Source organism: Podarcis bocagei (assembly GCF_964188305.1).
Source record: "Podarcis bocagei genome assembly, chromosome: 8".
Classification (NCBI taxonomy): Eukaryota; Metazoa; Chordata; class Lepidosauria; order Squamata; family Lacertidae; genus Podarcis; species Podarcis bocagei.
In genome coordinates this window covers 84,776,680-84,795,502 of record NC_138133.1, presented here as the reverse complement: position 1 = coordinate 84,795,502, position 18,823 = coordinate 84,776,680, and the positions used below count along the sequence as shown (strand labels likewise).

General features: G+C 42.3%; 1 long non-coding RNA gene across 1 annotated transcript; it reads left to right on the top strand.

Moving 5' to 3' along the window:
- The first annotated feature begins 1,857 nt into the window (after positions 1-1,857).
- LOC308593192 lies at positions 1,858-18,125 on the top strand. The gene is made up of 3 exons (XR_014010833.1): positions 1,858-1,920; positions 15,251-15,336; positions 18,091-18,125. It is a non-coding gene; the product is annotated as an uncharacterized lncRNA (long non-coding RNA).
- Positions 18,126-18,823: the final 698 nt, after the last annotated feature.

Here is an 18,823-nt window from a genome sequence, read left to right as displayed (position 1 = left end):
TAAAAAGGAAGCTTCTTAGCTTCACAATATCTAGATTTCAAAGAGAAATTGTAGATGATAACACTAAGCTTTTTTGGGGGGGGCGGGGGAGTATAATTTATTATTAGAATGGGAGATCAAAGGTGAAGTTAAAAGTGTAATGATGAAGTGGGCACAAGACTTAGGACATGATATACAAAGGGAAGACAGGGAAAAATTATGGAAAATTAATTTAAAATTTACCGACTGTATACTGTAAAAGAGAATTATATGAAAATGGTATATTACACCTGTAAAAATGGGGGGGGGGAGATGTCTAGAACAGGCTCCAACAAATGTTGGATTTGTAAAGAAAAAGAAGGCACTTTCTTTCATATGTGGTGAAATTGTAAAATAAAATTAAAAAATTGGGAAATGATATATAATGAAATGAAAATAATGTTTAATATAACTTTTGTGAAAAGACCAGAAGCCTTTTTATTAGGCATTTCAGGCCAAGATGCGCCAAAAGAAAAGAAAAGAAACTCTTTATGTATGCTACAACAGCGGCTAAGATATTACTAGCCCAAAGATCGAAAAGTGATGAAATACCAACTAAAGAAGAATGACAAGAAAAATTGATGGAATATGCTGAAATGGCAAAGCTAACTGAAAGACTTCGAGATAAGGACAACAGAGATTTTAAGAAAGACTGGGAACCATTTATGTTATATTTACAGAAACAATGTAAATATATGGACTCACTAGCAGGTTTTGTCTAAACACTTACACTTAACAAAATTAAATACAGGAATCATAAGGAAGATGTGATATACAGTAAGAAGAGCATAATGACAATTAAGTTAAAGATTGTTAAATTAAGATATATTAAAGTAATCAGGATAAGTTAAGATGTAAAAGAATCCAGAAGAGGAAGTTGAGGGAAGTCGGGGGGGGGGGGCGACTGGGTTTTTACTTTTTGTGTGACTTGATGTGTTATTTGAATCTTTAAAATAAAATAATAAAATAATAAAAATTATTTTTTTTAAAAAGGAAGCTTCTTCTTGCAGTAGCTTTTAAAGTGTTTTGTTCCTGACTTTTGTAGTTGCTTGTTCCTTATAGATGTAATTGCTTTTTTTGTTTTGTATGTTGCTGTTTTGCAAGCCATCTTTGAATGGTATGGAATAAAGCAGGGTACAAATATATTAGGGACAGAGTGGGCATCTAATTCGCACAGGTAAGTGAAAGATGGAGACAGGGAGTGGTGGGCAGAAGGGAGCTTTTCTGTATTGTAAAAGGTAAAGGGACCCCTGACCATTAGGTCCAGTCGTGGCCGACTCTGGGGTTGCGGCGCTCATCTTACTTTATTGGTTGAGGGAGCCAGTGTACAGCTTCTGGGTCATGTGGCCAGCATGACTAAGCCGCTTCTGGCAAACCAGAGCAGCTCATGGAAATGCTGTTTACCTTCCTGCTGGAGCAGTACCTATTTATCTACTTGCACTTTGATGTGCTTTCGAACTGCTACGTTGGCAGGAGCAGGGACCGAGCAACAGCAGCTCACCTCGTCACAGGGATTCGAACTGCCGACCTTCTGATCGGCAAGTCCTAGGCTCTGTGGTTTAACCCACAGCGCCACCCGCGTCCCTTAGAGCAGGGCAAATTCCCCTTCCTTCATCAGAGCATTCAGCTTAAGGAGGTGGGGGTTCAACCTGAGGGCCAAATTGATTGCTGGACAACCTACCAGGGACCACAGACCAACGATGGGTTAGACCAGAGGCAAAAGTGAGCATAACACCATACCTTCCAATTGTTCCTATTTTCCAAGGACAGTCCTAGAATTATGAAAGCCATCATGGCTTCTGTTTGGATTCCAGAATGTCACTATTTCCCCCTCCTGTGCCGCCACTGTGGAGCTCAGGACGGTGGAAGGTGTGTTTGCTGTGTCCTCTTGGTGAAGCAGTGGTGACAACTCTCCCTTCTTCTGACAGGAGATACTTTGTGGTGCGGTGGGGAGTAGACAAAAAGTGCGGGGTCGAGGAAGGCCAGCTGGTAGGGAGCGGGAAATGTCTCTGTTTTAATCTGAGGAATGTTGGAGAGCCCATTTTAATTTTGCACATTAAGCTAGGGTCTACACCAGCCTTTTTCAAGCTTAGGCACCCACAGTTGTTGTCGGACTATAACTCCCATCATCCATGACCATTGGCGATGCTAGGTAACGATGATAGGAGTTGTAGTCCAACAACATCTGGGGACCTCAGGTTGAGAAAGGCTGGTCTACACATATTTACACCCTCAACCCTCCATACAGGCCAAGGCACGATCAGAGTGCAAGGACATAGCCTAACCAGGCAAAAACACTGGGTGGGGGGGGGAAGAGATCTGAAGCCAATAAGGGGTGGGGCTGGGGAGACTTCCAAGGCCTGGAGCAGGCATCCCCAAACTCGACCCTCCAGCTGTTTTGGGACTGCAACTCCCATGATCCCTAGCTAACAGGACCAGTGATCAGGGATGATGGGAATTGTAGTCCCCAAACAGCCGGAGGGCCGAGTTTGGGGGTGCCTGGCCTGGAGGGCTGCATTTGGCCCTTTCTTAAAGGAGCTTGTGTTACAGTAGGGTTTAGATGAGGATCTGCTCCTTTTAATGTAGGCATAGGCAGCCTTTGGCCCTCCAGATGTTTTTTTTTTTTTAAATGATATTTATTAAGAGTTTTAGAATTACAGAAAAAAACAAAAAAGAAAAGGAAAGAAAGAAAACAAAATAAGAACAAACCACAATCAAACAATACAAATAAAAATCAAAATAAAAAAACACAATCAAAAGACAAAAATAAGCCACAAACATTTAAAAACAAAGCCAATATTCTCAAAACCTTAACTGTCATTACCTTCTTTCTTTGAGCTCCTCACTCCTCCCTTTTTTTGTATCCTAGTTGTTAATTGTCACAGCAAATCCTTTCCATTTTTCATAACATTCTGTCATTACATTACCTTAGTCTAATTTAACCTTATCTTACTCTAAAAGACCCTAAAACTTGAAACTTAGATCTTATTTATACCAATTTCTCATAACCATAATATTCTTACATAATTCTTTTAACATTTTTGCTAAAGCCAAATGATTTCGTTCCAACATTTTTCTAACATTCATCAATTTTATAAAGCAATCCTAATAAAAGAAATTTTCTTCCAATCTTCATCCAGCGTAGGCCCTCCAGATGTTTTGGCCTACAACTCCCATGATCTCTAGCTAACAGGACCACTGGTCAGGGATGATGGGAATTGTAGTCCAAAACATCTGGAGGGCCGAAGGTTGCCTATGCCTGTCTAAATGCACCTGCATGTTGCACCAGCTTCATTGTCTCCTACTGCAAAGTTAGAGAAGCATCCTACACTTTTAAAAATATCAGTTAAAGTAAACAGAGCAATTTACTAGTCCTTCAAGGCCAGTAAGTGGATATTCTCTTGGCACACGTTGTTTTCAAATTCCCTTTTCATTGTTTTGCGTCCGCTCCTCTCTCTTAAAATGAAATGTTTTATCAAAAGCCCTCTGCTAGAATTCTTCCTCTGCATGGTCTGAATGGCGCTTTCCCGGAACTGTTATGGTCCATCAGGTCAGTTACACACAAAATATTCCCTAAGCACTTCCCAGCACAATAGCTTGTAATGGCTCCAAAAGAGCTGTCATAGTCGATCATGTCAGTAAACAGCTTTGATTTGGCTGTTTTCCCTTGGTTTCTTCAGTTTATATTGCAGGAAGAATCACTCCCAAACATGTGTTTGAAAGAACACAGTCTTTTGTTCTCTTGCTTCCCCAAGCGTTCGAGGTTAGGACATTCCTGCATTGAGATTCCTGCATTGCAGGGGTATGGACTTTAATAATAATAATAATAATAATAATAATAATAATAATAATAATAATAATAATAATTGTTATTATTTATACCCTGCCCATCTGGCTGGGTTGGCCTTGGGGTCTCTTCCAACTCTACAATTCTATGATTCTAAGATTTATTTAGTAGATGAAACACTGCTGTAGTTATGCTACATAGTTTTGAAGGCTTGATAATGAGCCTCTCCTTCCATCATGAGTTTGGCTTACTAGCACACTTCTTAATGTAGGGGCAATCTATCCAGAAGACAATTGTATTTCGAGGAGTTTAGTGATCTGAGATGGTCATCTCTTCCTGCCTCTGTTTACTACCCCTTACTAGCTCTTGTTCTGCTCTTTGATGGCTGAGAACAGCCTTTTAATAATGTGTGGAAGGAAGTAAGAGTGCTGGGTACCTTCCTTCTTTGACGCGAGACATTGGGAGAGGTGGCTAGCTAATGAATGATCTGCAGGTAGCTAGTAGCATGTAGGCAGTCAGGCAAACCACACAGGTTAGCTATCTATAAATCGGATGGTTTGGGGGCATAGTTCGAGAAGCTCGTGCATGGACTGATCGAAGGGCCGTGCAAGCAAAGGCTACCTAGGGGTCACTTCACCACTTCTTGAGGGCTTCACAGTTGCAGATCAAAGTGCTTGCTTGGTAATGTATAAAATGCTTGCTGTTTAGCATAAAATATTTAATCTTCTCACTCACTTGAGTTTGTATTTCTTCTGAATCTCATTAAAAGGACCACCTTGCATTCAGCAAGGCACTTAATTTGATCAACCCCCTCCTTGTCTGAAGCAACAAACCATGGTTTGAAGGGTCCTGTTATTCGGGACTCAAAAACATAGCTTCTTTTGCAACCATGGTTTGGAAAACCCCCACAGTTGGTTGCTTGAGACATAATGCCAAATGGTGGTTTGCTCAAAGTTCTGTTAAAGTTTAGACCAAATATGCAGGGAGAAATTACACACATAGACACTGCAATCCTGATCCTCCAAAACGTGGAAAACATGTGTCTTTGGATTCAGCCATATATTTACATATACACAAGTTGAGCAGGCATGGTTTTGGGGTACAGAAACAAGCACAGAAGCAAGCAGTGGAAATCCTAAAGCAGCCTCAGCTCCTCATAAACCTGTCAGAATCACTTCAGCTAGGAAAACAAGCAGACAGATGTATGACCCCAAAAATCACAGTAGAATTGTGATGGCCTGGGATTCAGGACTCAGAAGCTGAACCTGAGGAATCCCAGCCTGCACAGGAGTCTCTGCCTCCAGAACCAGCTGAGCTGGGGCTGGGGCTTGAGCCTGAAGGGTCCTCACCTGTGCTGGATCCTCAGGTGCCGCCACCTGAGTCTGCTCTGGCTCCTGAGGTGATGGAGGACCCATTGCCTGCAGGTGCTCCACTCTCAGCCCCGTCAGGGGAAGCTGAGGTTGCCTCTGGGTCCGGTAACCCTCCAGCCTCTCCTGAGCTGCAGAGGTGCAAGGCAGAGCGGCAGAGGGAACTAAGTTCCCACAGGAGGAGTGCTTGCCTCCAGGCCAGGAGAGGCGAGTCACCTGTGGACCGGGGCCGCCCTATGCCTTGGGGCAGATAAAAGCCAGCCAGCCCGGTCCCAGGTTGCAGGAGCAACATTGTTGGCAGCCTGTTCCTGCCTGCACCCTGTCCTGCTCTTCTGCCAGAGTTTCTGACCTCACCCAACTCCCTGCCTTGGACCCAGCTTCAGCTTTGACAGACTGCCTCCATACCGCACCCTCAACCTCAGACTGGACTCGGACCTTGCTGCACGGTTAACCCTCAGGACCAGCACAAGAATCTTGGAAGTAACCCTTTTCTGCTGCAGCCACTTGCCCCCTTGATAAACCAGCCACATGAAAGAGACAGCTAATCTGAATGCTAGGAGAGCATGAATGGCAGAACTACATGAACAAAGGAGGTGAGCTCCCGCCCCTTTGTCCCATTGATCCCTCACATCCTCTCAGTTTGATTTTTAGAACACCTGCATAATATTCCCAATGGAGAGCTTTGTTACAGTGCAATCTTATGCATGCCTACTTGGAAGCGGTAAGATACACAGAAAATCACACCGAGACAAAAGAAAAGAAAATAGAATATATCCTTCATTTCTTTTTACAAACAGAGATCAACAGAACTTTTAAACGTATATTCCACAGCACCACAGGATGAATTTGGGAACAATGCAATAGGCTGCGCTGAAAATCAGGTCAAAGTATTCTGTTCTCATAGTGGCCAACTAGATGCTTATGGGAAGCCTACAAACAAGTCCCCAGTGCAAAAGCATTCTGATAATACGTGGTTCCCAACACCTGATATTCAGACATCTGCCATCACCAACACTTGATGTAGAACATAAGCATCATAGATTGTAGCCAATGAAAGCTCTATCTTCCATGAATTTGTTGGATCCTATCTTGAAGCAGTAGTGATGTATGGAAGTGAGAGCTGGACCATCAAGAAGGCTGATCACCAAAGAATTGGTGCTTTTGAATTCTGGTGCTGGAGGAGACTCTTGAGAGTCCCATGGACTGCAAGAAGATCAAACCTATCCATTCTTAAGGAAATCAGCCCTGAGTGCTCACTGGAAGGACAGATCCTGAAGCTAAGGCTCCAATACTTTGGCCACCTCATGAGAAGAGAAGAGTCCATGGGAAAGACCCTGATGTTGGGAAAGATTGAGGGCACAAGGAGAAGGGGACGACGGAGGACGAGATGGTTGGACAGTGTTCTCAAAGCTACCAGCATGAGTTTGACCAAACTGCGGGAGGCAGTAGAAGACAGGAGTGCCTGGTGTGCTCTGGTCCATGGGGTAATGAAGAGTCAGACAAGACTAAACGACTAAGCAACAACATCTTGAAGCCATGCAAGCTGCTAGCCACCACTGCCTCTTGTGGTGCACATTCCATAATTTATGCTTTCGATTGTCTGTCCTGAAACTTCCAGCTTTCAGCTCCATTGAAAAGCCCTAAATCCCAGAATTAAGAGAGGAATAAAAACGCCATTTCACCCACAGGTGTCAACATTTATATTCATCGTAACCAGATTAAAATTCTCTAGGGCCACTGCAGGAGTCAGAATCCTGCCCACGGGTTGTTAGGTGGCCATCTCTTATTTAAGCTGTTCCTCTGTGTCTTTATGGAGACAGTCATTGGAGAGTCCTTGAAACAAGCCTTGGCACCTATTTGGTTTCAGTCACTCTGCTGCCACCCCCATCCTTCAAATCTCGCTTCCTTGAGAACACCAAGCAAACTTGTCCTTGTCATTCTAGTTCTGTCATTTGCCTTAATGTCTTTGGAAGGAGTACAATGCTTTGAAAAAAATCATTTTTATAGTGCGGGATGAGCTAAAATGAATATTGGGGGAGGATTCTATTATGCTGAGAGAGAGAGAGAGAGAGAGAGAGAGAGAGAGAGAGAGAGAGAGAGAGAGGGCAGAGGACCTTGAAAATGGGCTCTTGAGGTTCTCCCTCTCTTTCTCTTTTAATGCTTCTTCCCAATCTTGCAGAGGTCAAAAGACAGGGGCATCTTAAGAGTAGAGATTCAGGCCGATATGCAGAGTGAGACACACTCTTACGACGCTGGAAGATGAGTTTTCGAAAGGCAAATGTCTCTCAGCTGGATTGAACGCCAGTCTAAATAAGCTGACGCGTGGGGGTATTTTATCATCATTATTATTTCTTAAATGTCAGCAGAATTCCTGAAGGGCAGTATTATCATTTCTCAGCAAATGGTATTAACAAGAGAGATTGTGCACCTCCCGATTTCACAAGGAGACACCCATCAGTGATAACCTGATGGGATGGTAAGCTTGGCTACTGGCTGGCAGTATCACTTCCAGGACCACCCCTAGCATTGGGCAGAGGGAGGAACTGGCAGCAAGGAGTTAGAAGATGGATTGTGTGTGCTGCTCAGCCTGCCCTAGGCCCTCTAAGCCAACCTGGTGCCCTCAAGTGTGGTGGAAGACACTATCTCATCACCGGTGCAATAAAACTTGGCCCAGCACTCAGAGCTTCCAGGAGGCTGGGGAAGAGGACTAAACATCATTGCACTTCCCAGAATTTCTCTTTTGCTGCTGTCAATTCCCTTTGGAGCCCAGCCTGCTATGAAGACCCATCTGCTCTGAAATGCATTTAAGCCAGACTGCTTAGGTTCCTTGGAGTGCCCCAAAACCAGCAGCTGGAACTTTATTCTCTATTTTTCCATCTCCACCGTATTAAGCAGGTGGTCCCTTATCTTTCTTGCCCTGATCTGGCCACAGTGATCCATGCGACGGTCACCTCCAGGCTTGATTATTGTAAGTCGCTCTACGTGGGGCCGCCCTTGAAGCTGACCCAGAAACTCCAGTGGGTGCAGAATGCCACTGTGAGGCTCCTTACGGGGTCCTTGTCGCGGGATCACATTCATCCAGTGCTTTACCAACTGCACTGGCTCCCGGTGGAGTACAGGGTCAGGTTTAAGGTGTTGGTTTTGACCTTTAAAGCCCTGTGCGGCCTAGGACCCATGTACCTATGGAATCGTTTCTCCTGGTATGCCCTGCGGAGGACCTTAAGGTCCACAAATAACAACACTTTGGAGGTCCCGAGCCCCAAGGAGGTTACATTGGTTTCAACTAGGGCCAGGGCCTTTTCAGCATTGGCCCCAACTTGGTGGAATGCTCTATCACAAGAGACTAGGGTCCTGCGGGACTTGAGATCTTTCTGCAGGGCCTGCAAGACAGAGCTGTTCCGCCTGGCCTTTGGTTTGGACTCAGTCTGACCCTTATGTTTCCCTCACCTTATGGTCTTGATTTATCAGCTATTTTAAAATGAGGCTGCATTTTAAATTGTATTTTAACCTGTATTTTAAATTGGGGTTTGTTTGTTTTTTCATTCTCCCCCCCCCCCCCCGCTCTTTCCTCCCTATTATGTTTTTACTGTGATTTTATTGGTGTTAGCCTCTCTGAGCCAGGCTCTGGCTGGGGAGGGCGGGGTATAAATAAAATTTATTATTATTATTATTAATTTTATTTTTCCTTTCTACTTATGGATCAAAGTTTAGTTTATTTCTCTTGCGATATTAAATTTATTCTACACTTGCTGAATTGTTGGATTTTTGGCCTACTTGGATTTGTTGATATGTCTTGTAAAATGATGTCTCTCCCGCACTGCTGAGCTCCTCCGCATGCAGTGGCGTAGCGTGGGGGGTGCAGGGGGGCCGGCCGCACCGGGCGCAACATCTGGGGGTTAGGGGGCGCACATCCACGGGTTAGGGGGCGCAAATTACTTGCCTTGCCCCGGGTGCTGACAACCCACGCTACGCCACTGTCCGCATGCTGATGTTTTTAATGCTTTCTTTCTTTCTTTCTTTCTTTCTTTCTTTCTTTCTTTCTTTCTTTCTTTCTTTTTCTTTCTTTCTTTCTTTCCTAAGCCATTTCTCAGTCAAATGAATCCCAAAGTGTCTTACAAACATGAAATAAAATAACAGAGCGTAATAGCACATCACAAGTATAGCATAAATCGTATAAAATAATCAACAAATCATCAATTAAAAAATTACTATCTGTAAAACACTATTAACAAAGCAGGGCTGTGCACAGTTCCCCCACCCACCCAATCACGGGTCCAAAATCAGGAAGAGGAAGAGGAAGAGGAAGAAGAAGAAGAAGAAGAAGAAGAAGAAGAAGAAGAAGAAGAAGAAGTTTGGATTTGATATATATAACAACTGCACCACACTATCTCTCTAGCTCCCCATTCATGGAATACTGCCACCTTTTACTGAGTTGATTCTCAATGGCACTTTCCATTGGGTAGAGTATGACCCTAGAAGACATTGTCACTATGCCTATGGGACAAAATCTTCATTGGATGTGAGCAAGACTTCTCCTATCAGCTGTAATGGATTACTGGACTCATACAAATTGAACTGGGAGCATGAGCCTCTGCCTCAGGAGAAGCAACTGAGAAGAAAAAGCACATCTGCTTAAAACTATGCACTTCCATAAAACGTATGTAAGAGTCAAGGGGTTCCCTCCCCCCCCCCCAAGCTGGAACTCACCAAAACTCAGTTCAGGCACCATTGTCATGCTAAGAGAATGAGGGAGCTGTTCATGGTGAGTTCCACTACCTCTTTTCTAGAAAAATAAGTGGAAGACCGGAGTGCCTGGCGTGCTCTGGTCCATGGGGTCATGAAGAGTCGGACATGACTAAGCGACTAAACAACAAGAGCTAAACTGCATGTTCAGCAACAGTGCATGACACAGCTCCCATGGCATGGAATATTCGACTTCAGAATGCAGGAGTGTGTGGAGAGACTGTTGTATATGTGAGCAGCAATCTGATAGAGCAGGCCTAATAGGAAAACTGCTAAGTTACTGTTCCTTGATGTGCCAGCTTCGAATGCAGGGGACTCTCTTGACATGGAAGAAGCATTGTCATGTAATTCCTCACCTGCATTCTGAAATCTAATAAACAAACAATTAAAATAAACTCTCTTTCTTTTCTTTTAACAAATCTGTCCATAGGCATCTATTATACCTCGTCTGATGGAACTGTTTTCTGCTGTGCTGCCAGGGAATAATTGGGATAGAAGGAGTCGCTGATTCCTGATTAAAAGGGCAAAAAGGCTTAGCTAAGTTTGAATAATTGGCACTTATAAAGTTCCTAACAGCTGCCCTCTAATGCAAGTGATTCACAAGCACTCAACTTCCCAGCCCCATTAAGACTCCCTTAAAAATCTCCATGATGGATGATTCTACTAAATACTTTATAGGCAATGGGTTTACAGTCAGAATTTCGTACAAAGCTTCCTTTCTCCATAAATCAAACTCTGAATACGGATAGCTACACCTTCCACTTATCTAAAAGTTTCATGTGTTATACATTATATACAATCAACCAGATTTTTCTGCCTTTTTTGGGGTCTTTTCTGTTGAAAACATACCTGCAGAGTGGCTCTAATATATGCCAGTATATAGCATTTATATACCAAGGAATGATTCCATCACAAAAGGCTGCCAGTCTAAGCCAATTTATTATATGCTATACAAGTGTTAAACTGCCTTAAATCAATAGTTAAGAAGACAGGGGAATATTCGGGGCGCAGTAAGTCATCATTTTAATGAAATATAGATTATTCCAAGACTATTAAAGAAGTGGTTGGGTGTCAGGGAAATGGCCCACATTTTCCCCAGCGTTAAACAAAACCCATCTATTTTAGTGGAACAAAATCAATACGGAGCTGCGACCTGCCATGTAACCTGAATGTGTAAGTAAATTTATAGGCAGAGTTACCCATTGCTAAATAGACAGGCTATGCTTGCAGGCCTAGGCCAGTTCATCTGATCCAATTAAAGGCATGGTTAGAGGCAATCGAAGGGATGAAGTGAGAAAACTCTGGGAGCACGGGCTTTTCTTGAATGACACTTCACCACAGAGCAGACAGCCATTTACACGGCAACTTGTTCAAATACCAACCATAATAATCTCAGAGATGGGAGCAACATTCCTGTGGTGCTGTCACACATTGCTGATCCAATGTGGTGAATTGGTTAGGGTGTTGGAGTAGGACCTGGAAGATCAGGGTTCGAATCCCAACTCACCCATGAAGTTCGCTGGCTGACCTTGAACGAGTCTCTCTCTCTCTCTCTCTTTAAAATAATTTTTATTAATTTTCAAACATGATAATTATCATACATTCCACAAAATTCCACCTCTTATACAATCTTTTTGGATTTCCATCAGCACCTCTGGTGATCTTCCATTTTTATAATTTCTTCTGCATTTCTTAAATTCACATTGCCTTTAATTATCATAATTAACGCCATCTTTTTCATTCAATAATGCAATAGTTCCAAATATTCCCCTTACAAAACTTCCTGCAAACCTACAAATGTAATCTGGTCATCACAACTACTTTTCAAATAGTCCTTGAACGAGTCTCTCAGCTGTAACTCCCAGGGTTATTATGAGAATTACTGTACTTTTCCTTCTACTGTACTTTCCCCCATGTATAAGACGCCCCCTATTTTTGGGGACTCAAATTTAAGAAAATGGGGGGAGACAGCACAGAGTTGTTGAGCTTTTTCTGCGGAGGATTGCCCAGGGTTGTTGAGGTTTTTTTAGGGGGGATTGCCGAAAATCACTCACCCACACCGCCTCCTGTCTGTCCCAACACCTGCAGAAGCTGCCAATCACCTGCCCAACTGCTGGAGCATCAGCCAATCAATACCACCCATTGACGCAGCAACCAATAACATGCACAATAGCCGCTGACAGCCATGGCAGCAACCAATCAAACATTCACCCTATACACTATCCACGTATAAGATGACCCCCACTTTTTAGGATGATTTTAAAAGAAAAAAACATAGTCTTATACACAGAAAAGTATGATAAATGGAGAGGGGAAGAGCCATGTGTGCTGCCCTGAGTTACTTAGAGAAAAAAGTGGGATATAAATGGTCCTTGGGGAAAAGGGGTGTGCAAATTATTATTGCTAATATATGCACTTAACAATATCTATGCAAATATAGTCGTACCTTAGTTTTCGAACAGCTGAGTTCTTGAATGACTTGGCTCCTGAATGCTGCAAACTCGGAAGTGACTGTTCCGGTTTGCGAACTATTTTTGGAAGCTTCCTGTAGCCAATCAGAAGCCACACTTTGGTTTCTGAACGTTTTGAAAGTTGAACGGACTTCCGGAATGGATTCCATTTGACTTCCAAGGTGCCACGGTACTAGAAAAATTTGCACAAATACAAAGGTACATTTTAAAATCAAATCCTGGTAGTATATGTTCAAATTTCAGGTGCATATATGAGAAAGCTGTGAAACTGTGCACATTGACTTCTGTATGAGGGATGGGGAGAAATTTGTCTGGCTCTGTTTTTATTTCAAATCTATCTAATCTACAGAGAGTCATAAAAAGAAAAGTGACACTCTTCCCCAACTCAAAAATTGTTCAGAAAAATGCAGATATTATTGAAAATGTGGTAGAAAACTGCATTATACTGCAGGAAATTCATTGCAAAAAACAATGTTTTCTTAGAGAGAGAAAAGTGCAGATTGCTGTAGAAATCAGTTTAAATGAACTGAAAGGTAAATAAGAAATTGAGTGCATTCTATCCATCCATCCCTCTCACTCAGCTGCCCAGTGTAATACACACAACCGCACACATTTAAAAATTGCATTTAGATAATATTTTATGTCAAAATATGTGTTTCTGAAGGCACTGTTTCTCAAAGGTCTTCTAGAACACACCTATATCTATATCTATATCTATATCTATATCTATATCTATATCTATATCTATATCTATATCTATATCATCTATCTATATCTATATCATCTATCTATATCTAAGAAGAAGAAGAAGAAGAGTTTGGATTTGATATCCCGCCTTTCACTCCCCTTCAGGAGTCTCAAAGCGGCTAACATTCTCCTTTCCCTTCCTCCCCCACAACAAACACTCTGTGAGGTGAGTGGGTTTGAGAGACTTCACAGAAGTGTGACTGGCCCAAGGTCACCCAGCATGTGGAGGAGCGGAGACGCGAACCCGGTTTCCCAGATTACGTGACTACAGCTCTTAACCACTACACCACACTGGATCTATATCTATATCTATATCTATATCTATATCTATATCTATATCTATATCTATATCTATATCTATATCTATATCTATATCTATATCTATATCTATATCTATATCTATATCTATATCTGTATCTATATATCTGCCTGAGTTGAGACCTGATTAGGAAAGTTCTGGAAGTGAAAAACTAACAAAATTGCAATTTGCACATTAGTCTGAGTGGTGCAGATGAGTTCAATGCTTCCTGGAATTTGCAAATATCACATTCCACAAGCATTTCTACTCCTTCGCTTAGGCTGGCAGTGGTGGATTAGTTGCCAAGCAGTTCATGGGATAGACTGATTTGTCATTGGCATAGACATGGTAGACCGTCTACTTCAGTATCAGTGGCTACGCAGGGTTGCAAATATGGGTCTCTCCCAGCCCTAGAGATGCCCAGAACTAAACCTGGGGTCTTCTGAATGTAAAGCACTTCCAGGAAATATGAAGAGATGCACAACCTTCTAATGGTTTGCCCCCCCCTCCAAACTGAAGATGGGAGTGTAATGTACTGAATAAATGTGAGAATATATTTGTTCCTAATGGCAGCAGTGAATTTGGAAATTAAGCTCAGCAGGTAAGAAGAGCCTGTTCAGTTTCCAAATGAGATCATTTGTCCTTGTACTAAAGTGTGTTGATTGTATGATTGTTTTGTGCTGCTCCTTCCCTCCCACCCAGTCCACCCCCTTTCACCCACATCCTGGTTCCCTGCTGGTTTCAGTAAAACGAGTCAAAAGTTATGTGGAGTAAATTTGTAATAACAGCAAATAATTTCCTACGCGGATACGTCTAGACAGGTTTCTTTCAGCCAAGCGGGCTGGAATCAAAATAATTCGCCCTAATTAGACAACAGATTGGGTTGTTTTGCTACTAGTCCCAATTGCTTGGTTCACTGTACCTTGGGACGAGGGAGGAACATGGGTGGCTGTGGTTCTGAAGTGAACACAACTGATCCAATATGTCCAAGCCAGTGAAGGTATCAGGATGGAGGTCCACTCCAACTCATGACATTTGGAGCCAGTGAGCACACCTGGAATCTTGAGAAAGTATCATGGGCCCCAGTCTCAAAATGGTGGGTGTTGGATATGTGACGTAACACAAAATGTTGGCTGTAGGGGCATAGCACACAATAGCTGTCACACCTGAAGCAGGAAGAGATAAGGTGCATCATAGCTCTCCATCGATCACACAAATGCACCATGAATGGGAAAAACTTACAGCAAAACAGGAAGGTCGGTGTCCAATCCTGGCATCTAGAGGAATATGGGCAGAGATTTTTTTCTGGGGGTACACAGGGGTACACATACCCCTAAATATTTTGTGAATCTAACAGAAGAAGAAACTTTAAAAAATAAAATGTTTAGTTTCTTCTCTAGCACAGTGAATCGTCAGTTCTGTTGCTACCCCCAATAGTGACCTCATTTCCTGTCACGGTGTTTCCTGAGTCTCAGATGGAAGCGAGCGTTTAATGTGTGAAGTAGGAGTTGGAATCTAGCACGGTGATTGGTCAGTTTCATTGTTACCACCTCCGATGGCAGCTTCCTTTCCTTTCCCGGTGTAATGCATGTTCTTTGTGCTTTTGTCCATTTACTGTATTTATTTCCCCCGATTTGAACTATAGAATGGTGATTTTCTTGAGTCAAAATGGGAGTACCCCTAAACATTTTTTTTAAGAAGAAAAAAAAAAGCACTGAATATGGGCATGCTTTAAGGGGTTATGGTCAATGTAATGGAGGATGAGCTAGTGAAAACAGGGACACGTCAGGGAGAACAATCAGTCTCTTATGTTTTGCAGATTTTTGAGGAGATATTTCTGGAGACTTGGTTGGGTACCATAGAAGGTACTGGTGGGAACATGGGTGGTTCACTTAACTTATATAGGTTAGCTCACTATGTGAAATCATGTGCTTCCTGTTCTACAGTTCTAGGATTTTAGGATGCTGGACAAGATGGGCTACTGGTCTGATCCAGTGGTATCTTCTCATCTTTTTTTATTGGAAAAATCCTAGAAAACCTTGCAATCAGCAACAAAAGCAAGTTACAGTTACTTTTTGACAAGATCCATTGACATGTGTAGGGAACCTGCCATGATTCTTACTGAGATCAGAAAATTGGTCTCTTCGGACCACAGGGGTGTGTGGTTTTTCGGGGAATCTGATTGAAAGCTCCCTTGTTGAAAGCTTCTGGAACAATATTAAAGAATATAAAACTGTGCGGGGGGGAAACAATGACAGTATAAACAGTACAATGAGAATGATTGCAAGACTCATTTGTCAGAAGTAAGTGTTTAATTTAGTATTAATTAGGAAGATTAAGTTTTTTTATTTATGTAAATTTGCCTTTTCTTCTTCTTTTTCCTATATTTTCTTCTTTTCTTTTTTCTTAATTGTTTTTTCTTAAATTTTCTTTTTGTAGTATGAGGTTTTGTAAATTCTTTGTAAATTCTTTGTATAAGTGTGTAATTTAAATTAATAAAGATAATTTTAAAAAGTAAAAGAAAGCTCCCTTGTAGTATCCTCTGGTGGGTGGTGTTTTTGTTTTAATTTCCCATGTATCACTGGTTTTCAGGAAGCATAGCCTTGTTCCTGATGTCTAGGTTTCCATGTGCAAGAAAGTTTTTGCATGGATGAAGCCTGAAGTGATCTAGACCAGATACTGGCTTAACACTTCAGGGAGAATTACATCTAGGATTTATTGTAGAGCAATGTAATGTTGAACCAGTGTGAGAGGAGGACAAGGAAGAGGAAGAAGTTGGGGGAGGAGAAATGAAGAAGCTCAGAAAAGAACAGGCCAAGGTAGCTGAAGTAATTATATCTGTTAAATATGCTCACTCATGCCTTGCGGTGTGAGCAGGCAGCTCCTCCGGCAATATTAGGCTAAATTTCCCTTATGCTCTTAAACAATAGCTGTTCACTGTAAGCTTACTTACCAGGGGATATTTCCCCAGAGCTCACACTGCCAGCTTCATTTAAGATGACATTAATTAAACAACCAAGGACAAAGATTGCTTCTCTCTGGCACTGGTGATATTAATGCCATGGGCCAGAGGTCTTGGCTCCCAGCTCTTGGGATCTGTAGGTTGGTGGGTGGGTGGATTTGTGGGTATGCTTCCATGGTGGCTAACAAATTTAAAATTCAAATATATATCACAGCAATAAATAAAGCAAAACAGGAGAGAACGTGGACAAAAACTAAGAGAGGAAATCCAAGACTGCCTGGAGAAGCACAGCCGTAGAGCTGCTGTCATGAGCCAAGGCTCCAACTCTCCTCATCAGGGGAAGAAGCTGTAGACTCAAAGGGCATCTCAGACCAGGAGAAGAATGTGCCCCCTGAACCAGTCTTTGATATCCCTGCCTCCTCAGAAGTTCAGGAACCAGAGGAGTCCATGATGCCAGCACCTATCCAGCCTGAAGAGATTGCATTCTTCAGAATCCAAGGTTTTCAGCTGGAAAGTTATATTAATACCTAGTTTTCTTCTTTGGTGATCACTTGTAGTCGAGTAAGATTGTCTTCCATAAACACGGTTTTATCAATGAGTCCATAAGTGACTGTGGAGGCCAATTCTGGATCCACACATCCTTCCACAGTGGGGACATTGGTTTCTGGGAGGGAGTTGATCACGGTGTGGATTTGCCAAGCGTGCCTTCCTCTTAGCACGTTTCTCCCTTGCGTCCTGAGTTCAAGTGTCTTCAAAGCCCATGATGCCTTTGTTAAAGGCTGTTCTCCAATTGGAGCGCTCGCAGGCAAATGTTTCCCAATTGTTGGTGTTTATACTACATTTTTTTTTAGATTTGCCTTGAGACAGTCTTTAAACCTCTTTTGTTGACCACCAGCATTACGCTTTCCATTTTTAAGTTCAGAATAGAGCAGTTGTTTTGGAAGACAATCATCAGGCATCCACACAACATGACCAGTCCAATGAAGTTGATGTTGAAGAATCATTGCTTCAAAACTGGTGATTGTTGCTTCTTCCAGTACACTGGTATTAGTTTGCCTGTCTTCCCAAGTGATGTGGAAAAATTTTCGGAGACACCGTTGATGGAATCTAGTGTCACTGTGCTATAGTTCCGAAACACACTAGACACCTTTGTAAATAGAGGCTCTGCTCAACAGAGTAGAGTATGGGCTAGCTGACCAGAAGAAGCTGCATTCCTGTTTAACACACATGCTGTCTTTGTTGGTTCCTGGAACAATAGTTAAGTCTGCATTGTCTGGCTTTCAGCCAAAAATGCCACTTGGAGCTATCCAGGGTGCTAGTCACCTTGCAGGCCTTCCTTTGGGGCTTAGTCCTCTGTTGTTGTTTTTTTGTTGTTGTTGTTGTTGTTGTTTTTTAAGTCCTCCTTATTTTTGAACAGATGGCATTTGGCAATGTGGCAATTTACCTGTCATTACCTGCTGCGGCCTGCTGCTTGAATCTGGTTGCTGCAATATATTGTTTTATATTATTTTGCTGCACTCCCCCATGTTTTCATTTTTCATTCTTCCACCTTTGTTAATTTTTGAGTTTATGCGATGTTAATTGCTCCTCTTGATCTTTGGTATCCTAAGGTACCAAAATTGGAGATAGCGTGTTTTCAGATAAATAAATAAACAAACAAATAAATAAATATTTAAATAATTTATTTATTTTTAAAGGAGGGAGTGAGAGACAAGAAGTGGGGAAACTGGAAAGAAGAAAGGCAGGTTTTAGTGAAGCGCTATTGTGGAAACCTGAAAGCAAATACGCAATGCTGATTTGCCCTTTTCAGAAGGAGAAAGGGGAACCTCAAACTAAAGCATTATAGTGCCACGGAATTGTAGAATTTGAAGAGACTCGAAAGGGTAATCCAGTCCAACATCCTACAATGTAAGAATGCATCAGAGAGAGATAAAACTTTATTCGCATTAGCCAATGGCCATAGCAACAGTAAAACATTACTGTATACGCAGAAAAGGAAGTTTGATATAAAAGCACAATTTAGAGTCCTGAATCAGCAGTCAGTTAGTGGCCCTTATTCTGATTGCCCCTGCTATGAACCCAGCAACCTTTGCTGTTATCTGCTCATTTTGATCTGACGGAAGAAAGGATATTGTGGCAGTGCTTGAGCGCCCTGGGATGGTTAGTATGAGTGGGGTGATGATCTCGTTCCTCAGGTCTTTGTAGAGAGTACAGGACAGGAGGACGTGTGCCACTGTTTCGGTGCTACCATCTCCACGGGCAAAGACGTTTCTCAGGCGGGATCATGAAGAACGCATCAGAGCTCAACAGTGCAGAAATGAGACAGGAAGTTACAATAGTGCAAAACAATATGGGATGGTGTCATAGTCCCCTCTGAGCTGCCTGATTCAGAACAGGAGTGGGAGGCACTTGAGGATGAAGATTGGAAGG